Here is a 9,275-nt window from a genome sequence, read left to right as displayed (position 1 = left end):
TCTCTTTCTCAAGTTGAGTTCAGGAATAACAGCAATCTGGAGGGCTGTATTTATTCTGGATGTTATCATGGGCAGTGCCAACTTCTTTGGGCCAAGCCTAGTGACTCAGAGTTAGAAGAAACCAATGCCTGCTTCACCTGGTTCTTTCATTCCAGGGTCCCCATCCTCTTATCTTTCCCAGGCTCCCCTTTTGCAGCACATGTAACTCCTTTGTTCATTTCCCTTATTCCTCCCATATATATTCTGCAGTGCCATTTCATTGCTGTGTACAGAACATCAGGGAGGAAAACCCTAACTTTACCATTCCTTTTCCTGGTCTTGCCATGGAAAATCCAGCGGGCAATTTAAATTTCAGAGGGGAAGAGCTATGGATTCCTTTGTTCAACGTTATAAATGTCTTCCTTTATCCAAACACGTCCTAACCACATTATTTGCACAGCCATGCTTGCTCCCAACTACGCTGCATCATAGGCTTTGGAGTGTTAAAGCTGTTTTTTGCAAAAGGTGAGATGTAAATATTCTAAAGAAATCAATTAGGCTCAGATGTGTTAATGTATTGTGAGAATTCAGGTGGAATTGGCTAGAAAAGGATGAAATATTGATGCAAATGCGGTCAGCATAAATAATGATTGATCATGTGAGTATGAACCTTAAATGGATCTGTCAAAAACAAAATAATCAAAACTTGAATTTTTCAACTGGGATTTGCAAATGGCAAACAGAACGGTTAAGTTTCACCCAAGGTCAATTTTGTTCAAATGTCAGCTTCAGCTCAATTTTGAGCAGACACCTAACATTGCAGTGTGTGTAGTTTGTCCCCAGTATTTTTTTTTCCTTCTTTTTCAAAAAAATGCAGCTCTGGAAGCTCCAGGCCTAATTGGAAGGCCAGCATAGAGAGGAGGGGCTTCTTTACCCTTTTCTCCCTCCCTCCCTCTCTCTCTCTCTCTCTCTGTAGTGCCTTTCCATTAAAAATGATTGCCTAATTAGTTGTAAAGAGAGCCAGTGTGGTGTAGTGGTTAAAGTGTTGGACTACGACCTGGGAGACCAGGGTTCAAATCCCCACACAGCCATGAAGCTCACCAGATGCCCTCAGGCCAGTCATTGCCTGTCAGCCTCAGAGGAAGGCAATGGTAATCCACCTCTGAATCCGCTTACCATGAAAACCCTATTCATAGAGTCACCATAAGTCGGGATCAACTTGCAGTCCATTTCCATTTCAATTAGTTGTAAAAAAAAATACAGGTTTGTGGGAAGCATCTCATTGAGGCACCATTTAGTTGAAAAAACATCAGAAACTCTGTGCTGATTTTATAGTTCAGACTGCAGCCTCCATGGCCGCCTTGTTAGATGACTGTAAAGCATCGACTGTAAAGCATTGTATGTGGGCCTGCCTCTGAAGGCAGTTTAGGAGCTGCAGTTAGTTTAAAATGCAGCTGCTGTGCTATTAGTTGACACCTCTGGAGCCTCTTTCCTCTGTCAGTTAACCATGGTAGGTTTTCCACTCATTTGATTTATGACTGGGATCCCCAGTGTGGCACCTATTGGTCCCATGGCATCGTCAGACACCGCCCCCTTCACACCCACCGACAATTCTGCCTCTCCTGATTTTTATTTTTTATTTTAAATTGACTTTTAATTTTTTTTGTTCTTCTTTGGTTGGAGGAGAGGGCTGCCTTTTTGTCTATGCTTTATTTGTTTCTGGGAATGTAAGCATTTTGCCTGTTTCAAGGGTGTTACGAGCATCACTAATTTTTCTTCTGTGAAATGGGTACCTTATGGTGCCAACAACACTTTCTTGCATTTACAGATGTGTCCCTGGGGCCCAGAAGGTTGGGAACCCCTGGTTAATAATATATTTATTGTTTTATACTTCTTTTAAAAAATTACATTATTGAAGTATGGTATATAAATCCATTTAATAAATAGATGAATAAATAAATGAATATATGTTGTAAAGAAAACAATGCTAGAGAAAGGCTGTATGTGATCAAGGGTTGCTAGGTTCATGGCCTGAGACTGATCCTGTATCTTTAGGAGAAGAGAAAGTCAGCCAAGTGCCAACTGAATTTAATATTGCAAAAATGAAAAACAGAGAGAACCAAAATGGGCAAATCCTTCCATCCCTACTCAGAAGTAAGTCCCATTGAATTCAGTGAGCCTTACAGCCTGGTAACTGAGGTTAGGATTGCAGCTGGGTAATCTGCCTCTCAAACCACTCCACTACTGTTGCTTTCCTATTTGCTCAAAACAGTCTTATTTGCTGAAGGTGGGTGGAAAGTAGGTTTGCATGAACTGGGAAAGACCTAACTGAGCATTTGACGATAAAAGCCTGTGGAAGGCAAAGGTGAGGAAAGCTTTGGGAAGGGTGTCAGCAAATTCAGCAGTAAGGTGGGATTTGTTTGGATGTTGATAAGATATGTTATTGTCTGATTAACTGGAAAGGTACGTGAGGGAAAGAAACTGGGAGAAGGCTAGGGGCAGAGTTATTGCCTCGTTCATCTTTTCCTCCTCTAGTCGTTCAGTTTTCCTTATGAAGAAAGGCCAGAAAGGTTTATCTTCACTCATAAAGAGGCATGAAGGGCCGGCCCTAGCATTAGGCAGAGTGAGATGGCCACTTCAGGCAGTTGAATTTAGGTGCCATGAAAGAGAAGCACATTGTTAGTTTTTAAAATGCAATACTAATACATTTCTTTTACTCCCACGGAGAGCTGCTTGTGGGGTTCTCTGCCCCAGGGGACTAAAATAATATTCTGTCCTAAGCACCTTGATGTGGGAGAGGGGCACCATTTGCTGCTGTGCCTCAAAATGTCTTGGATGCACCCTGGAGGCTTGGGAGTCTCGGCATTTGTGGAGAAGATCCCATCTTTACATGAAGAATTGGGACCAAACCACTTTATTTAGAACCAGTGGTGACTGGTGGCTCCATGTCAGTGAGCAGTGGAATCCGCTCCTGGTTTTAGTGTGAACATTCAAGGAGCTGTCCAAGGGGCTGAAACCTATTCCTAAAATAGATTCAGCATCATGGAGAGCTCCTGGAAAGTTTGGACTAAAATCTGGAGTGGATTCCACTGCCTCACTGACATGGAGCCACCAAATGCCGCTGCTTAGAAGAAACTCTAGCATGCGCAAGGCATGAGAAAAGCTGGGCCAACTTGGTGAGATGGGTATTGGAGGAACTGTTTTACAGTGGTTCTGATCCTATCTCCAGGGTCATTTTCAGAGAATAGCATTGGGTGACTGTCTTTCGCCCCCCTGGCAGTTGTGTTGTGAAGTGCCACAAGGTACCATCTTGTCCCCCATGCTGTTTAACATCTATATGAAGCCCTTGGGAGTGGTCATCAGGAGATTTGGGGTGAGGCGTCAGCAGTATGCTGATGATACCCAGCTCTATTTTTCGGTAACATCTGAATCGGGAGAGGCTGTGCAAGCCCTGGATAGCTACCTGGACTTGGTGGTGAACTGGATGAGGACCAATAAACTGAGTCTGAATCCTAGCAAGATGGAGGCACTGTGGGTTATTGGTTCCCAAGTCCAGATAATTGGTCAGTTGCCTGCTTTGGATGGGGTCGTACTCCCTTTGAAAGAGCAGGTTCATAGTCTGGGGGTGCTCCTGGATCCATCTTTGTTGCTACAGGCCCAGGTGACCTCAGTGGCTAGGAGTGCCTTTTACCAGTTTGGGCTGATAAGAGAGCTGCTGCCATTTCTGGACAGGGATAGCCTGACCACTGTTGTCAACACATTGGTAACCTCCAGGCTGGATTACTGTAATGCACTCTGTGTGGGGCTGCCCTTGAGGTTGGTCTGGAAGTTGCAGCTGGTGCAAAATGCAGTGGCGAGACTGCTCACTGGGGCAGGGTATCGTCAACATGTCACCCCACTGCTGAAAGAATTGCACTGGCTCCCCCTTTGCTACCAGGCCAAATTCAAGGTTCTAGTTTTGGTGTACAAAGCCCTATACAGCTCAGGACCAGGATATCTGAAAGACAGTCTTAGCCCTTATATACCCAGTCAATCACTGCACTCTGCAGGTGAGGACGTACTGCAGATATCTAATCAGGAGGTCCATTCTGCAAAACATAGGAAACGGACCATTAGTGTGGCGGCACCTACCCTGTGGAATTCCCTCTCCTTAAATATTAGACAGGCGCCATCTCTGTTATCTTTTCGGCGCCTATTGAAGACCTTCTTCTTTCAACTAGCCTTGTTAGTTGAGACCTTGCCAGTCTGCGTCTGTGTTGGAATGGCTTTTTAATATGTTCTTAAACCTTTTTTAAAAAATGTTTTTTAATCTTAGAAGATATTTTGAAAGCTTTTTTAAGAAATGTTTTTAAAGATGTTCTGTTTTAATGTATCTTAAAGTCTGTTTTTATGATGTTTTGAAGTGTTTTTGGTGCTTTTGTTTGCCGTTCTGGGCTCCTACTGGGAGGAAGGGCTGGATATAAATCAAATAATAAATAAATAAATTTTTGTACACATTATTTGGTTGGAGTAATGCATCAGAAAATTCAGACAAGTGTGAATTCCATGTACTGTTTTGGGAAGTGCAAGCTGGTATAGCACAGTGGGGAGGAGAGCCTGGCTGGGAGTCCAGAGTCTGTGAGTTTAAATCCCCGCTCATGTCTCCTGAGTGTCAAGGGTCAGCTAAAGATCACCCCACAGTGAGTGGCTCACGTGCCCTGCCACCTGTGCAGTATCCCAAGGCGCCCAGTTGCCCCCCAGCTGGCAGATGTGGACAAAGAAGGGGCTGGCTTGAGAAGGCCCTAGCCAACTGGGGGGGACTAGTCTCAGAGGTCTGGAAGAAAGAGAAACTGATAGAAACTGAAATTGATAGATTTGTCCATCTCTGGTTAGAGGATGTTGCCATGGCTCCCATTGAGCTTTCTCTGATGCACACCAAGGCACAGATGTGTAATATGTGGCAGGTTAAACAAGATTAGATGGAAATGAACTCTGGAAGGGGAAGGGGAGAGGAGGGGGGCTTTGGCCAGGTCCCCAGATGGTACGAATGAATGTGAGGGTTCTTCATCTTCAGCGAACTGAATTGAATGTGTCACCTATAGGGTGTAGTTGTCCAGGATCTCAGGGGGTCTTAGGCCCCTTACTTTGAAGGACCAAGGTCCCAGCCAGGTCCCTATGTCTCCAGTGTCCTACAAGCCAATCAGCATGAAAGCTGGCTGAAGCTGGATGAGTATTAACCACTAAGAAGTATCTTCTAACATGCTCCTTTGTCCTTTCCTGCTGATTGGAGCCAATCAGAGTGAAAGGAGGTGAGGCGGCTGCTGAGAAGACTCTTCTCAATAGCGAACAGACTCCCCTTTCATGCTGATTGTTTCCTGGGGATTTCTGCTGTTGTGGGAGAAGGCGCGTGCAGGAAGGACTGAGGAGCATGGAGATGATGACAGGAAGCAAATGAGTGAGGGGGTGTGGTGTGACTATCACAAAAGGACCCTGCACTTCCGAATTTGCCACGACACTACTGATCCCCTATCCCTAACTCATGAGAAGTTGCATGTGTTGAAATTCCCTCCTCCCTGAAGTGCAGGAGCCTTGCCCTCTTTTGCATCCGGCTGCCCCAGTTATTCCTGCACCATAGTTCATGACACCTGTCATGACACTCTGTGTTTCCGCAGAGTCAGAGAACTTCAGACAATGATTCTTTTGTGGCCGTTCTATCTCTGACCAGATCTAGGCCATCTCAACATGGTTACAGCTAAGGCTGTGACCTGGGTCGTACAAAGCAGCTTGCGAGGCTAACCAGGAAAAGTTCTAGGTTAGGCCAGCTGACTGGTGGCCACACAGCAACCTCTCCGCAGGAGAAACTGACAGTCGATAAATGCCGAGGCTGTGCCATTTGAGGCACAGCAGCAGCCAATGGGAAAACATGCTGTGTCCTAGATAGTATGCAATAGAGCAAACTGGGTTAATAGGACATTCTTCTGAAGACAAACAGCCCCATCTCATGATGTGCAGCCTGCACGTTTCCAGAGACATTCTGGTAGTAAATGTGAAAGGGCAGGAGCTCATTCTGAGAGGCCCCTGCAGCTGTGCCCTCAAGAAGAGTCTGAAAACGCAGGCAGTTCTATTGATCCATTATATAGATATACAGATATAGATCCACACATATAACACCCCATTTCTTAGGACCATCATGATTGCAATTCTGTATATAGTTTGCTGGACGTAAGCTCCATTTAACTCAGTGGTGCTTACTTTGACTGCATAGGTTCACCTTCTACAGTAAGTTGAGCTTTAACAAAAGATCTTCAACCAGCTGAAAAGCAAACTTTTGGCAAACATTTATCTTTTAATCAGAAACACAAGCAATCTTACAAAGCGTTACCATTTAGATTGCTAGAATGAAGTTGGAACCCCATCAAAGAAAAGGAAAGAAGTGTCTAGCCTCTGCTGTAAGACTGCAGTCCTATCTACACTGACCAGGAAGTATTTATCTTTTGATGTTTTAGATAACTATAAGCAGCAGTTGACCACTTATTAAAGAAAAGTAATGGTGACATAGATGCCCTCTGGGCACGCTCAACCACAATGTTTTGCTCTGAGGAAAGCACCCTTCATCAAAGTGAGGCATGGAGCACCTACATCACTGCTGTTTGGTTGGCAAGAAGCAGGTGAGCTGATGAATGGGAGAAGGGGAGCATGATGGTCCTCTGTCTCAAGTGGCACAATATCTTGTGCTGTCCCTGCAAAATGGAAAGTAAAAGGTATGTTGTTGACAGCAACAGAGCAATTGCTCTAATGGTAGTTTTATCATTGTTTTCCCTGAAAAGAAAATTGATTATTTCAGCTCTAAGTTGATGTCATTTTAAAAATGAAGCTGAAAGAACATTCTGTCCAATGCTGACTGCTGGAAGCTAAACAGGCCCTTGCTGCCACACAGGTTTAAAGCTGTCATCAATTTCATTTAGTGAAAAGGTTAATACATCAAAATGCAAGTACTGTACCCCCAGACAGACATCCCCTAAGGGAACCAAGTTAAAAGGTAAGTAAGGGCGGCCTCATTAATAGTTCTAATCCCACCAGATTAGAACAATAATTGCAAGAGAGAGAGAAATGGCAAGGGATCAGCACTGACAATTAAGCAAATATTCTCGCTGTGGAACTTAAGGGTGCTTCCTTTAATAATGCTCTGTGGTGATTAGCTAGAAGATCATTTGATCCAATTCCAAATCACTTTCCTCCCTCTCTGCCTGGAGCATTACTGAAGAAGGAATCCACAGGAGAAGCAGGTTGTCCCTCCAAAATAGCAGAAATGACCCATGAGCAGCAGGACCCCAGAAACTAGTGCTGAACTTAGATTTCCCCCTGCTCTTCTGTGATGTGTCTCTCAAGAGGCTTCTGTGGGATGGAATTGTCCATATCCCATGCCTAAAGCCCTCTGATCCAGCAGGAGGAAGATCATAAAAACACACATCCTGGCTGGACCCATTTGGCTATGGGACAGCCCTCTATTTAAAGGTGTCCCCTATTTGAAGGCAGTGGAGGCTGATGACTGTGATGTCAGTGGGGCAGTGAATCCGCTCCAGGTTTTAATCCAAACTTTCAAGGAATTGAAAGCTCCTTGATAGCCCCTTGAAAGTCTAGACTAAAACCTGGGGCGGATTCACTGCCCCGCTGGCATTGGAGCCACCAGCCTCCACTATTTGAAGGGCTGCCCGGCAGAAGCACCCTTGGTGGGTGGGGTGGAGCCTGGCAGGTGGGTTGCTGTTGCTTGCCAGGAGGGAGAAGGGTGAGGTGGCGGAAAGGTCAGCATAGTGCAAAATGCACCAGCGGGAGTGCCTGACTGTTTGCATTGTACCAAACTCCCCACTGCCTCCCCCCTCCCCTTGTGGCCACCCTAGGAACATTGGAATCTACCTTTTATGGAGCCAGACCCTTGGTCCATAAATGGCTCAGTATACTGACTGCCAGTGGACAAGGGCAAAAACAAGGTGATGGGGTTCTGGAGGTCAGCAACAGGCCCCTTGCTGAGGCATGGGTCTTTACAGATGCCCGATGGTGCCACCCTCTGTTGCCAGTCCTCTCTGTAGATAGAGAGTTCCATGGATCAATCAATGTGTGTGTGTGGGAACTATTATATATTTGTTTTCAAGCTGTTATTACCCAGTTGAAACACCAGACTAAGATGCATCCAAACTCAGAGGAAGGCAATGGTAAACCACCTCTGAATACCTCTCACCATGAAAACCCTATGAATATATTCAAAAAATATTGATAGGGTCGCCATACGTTGTAATCGACTTGCAGGCATATAACAACAAATTACCTATTAATTTTGTCAGGTGTCCTGGCAAACAAGTAAACAGATGATAAGGAGCTGCAGAGTGGGCTATTATCTTCTCCTAGGACTGGCTAATGGCATTTGACAAGTATTTAGCATCCCCGCCCTGCTAGAATTTTTCAAGGGAGGAGGCTCAAGAGGAGAAGGAGATATGTTCTGTTTGGACTCCCAACGCCACCCAAGATAAAATCCATCATCACTGAGGATTCCGAGGATTTTGACTCCAGGGTGAGGTGCTGAGAACTTTGAAGGGTGCTAAATAAGGAGGGCATTAGGCATAAAGAGAAAAAATCTTTATAGAGGGATCTTTTAAAAAGTCCCACCCATTTATTTATTATTTATTAAAGTTATATCCTGCCTTTCCTCCCAGTAGGAGCCCAAGGCGGCACCCCTTGCAGGTGTGAAGGAAGAGCACATTGAATATGGTCCATTTTGAACCTGAAACCAAAGTAGTTTACATAGGAAGTTACCTTACGGAGTTACGGAGTCAGACCATTAGTCCATCAAGCTCAGTATTGTCTGCACCAGTGTTCTCATCCCTGGTCCCCAGATATTGTTGGACTACAACTCCCATCATGACTAGCCAGCTGATCCAATGGTTAGGATGTTGGGAGTGGTATTCCAACATCTGAGGACCGAAAGTTGAAGAACACTTGCTACACTGAGTAGATCCCTAGGGTTTCAGACAGGGGGCTTTTCAGCTCTGTCAGAGGATGCTGGGGATTGAACCAGGTACCATCTACATACAAAGCAATTTTCTACCACTGAGCTATGGCCCTTACTGTTCTCAAGCATTATTTTACTTTAAGCATTCATATCCAGTTTTGGGGCCAAGACCTCAGGACCAGCTCCAGATCTGAGTCTCCAGTGTCCTGGCAGGACCACTGCTGATGCCTGTCATACTCCCCCTCCTTTCAAAAATAATCTGGCTTGGTGTTCTTAGCTTGGTCTAGCCACCAGTTTAAGAACTTAAGAACAT

This window comes from Rhineura floridana, chromosome 15 (assembly GCF_030035675.1).
Source record: "Rhineura floridana isolate rRhiFlo1 chromosome 15, rRhiFlo1.hap2, whole genome shotgun sequence".
NCBI classification, from domain to species: Eukaryota; Metazoa; Chordata; class Lepidosauria; order Squamata; family Rhineuridae; genus Rhineura; species Rhineura floridana.
The sequence above is the reverse complement of the archived record's forward strand: the minus strand, read 5'-3'. Positions refer to the sequence as shown.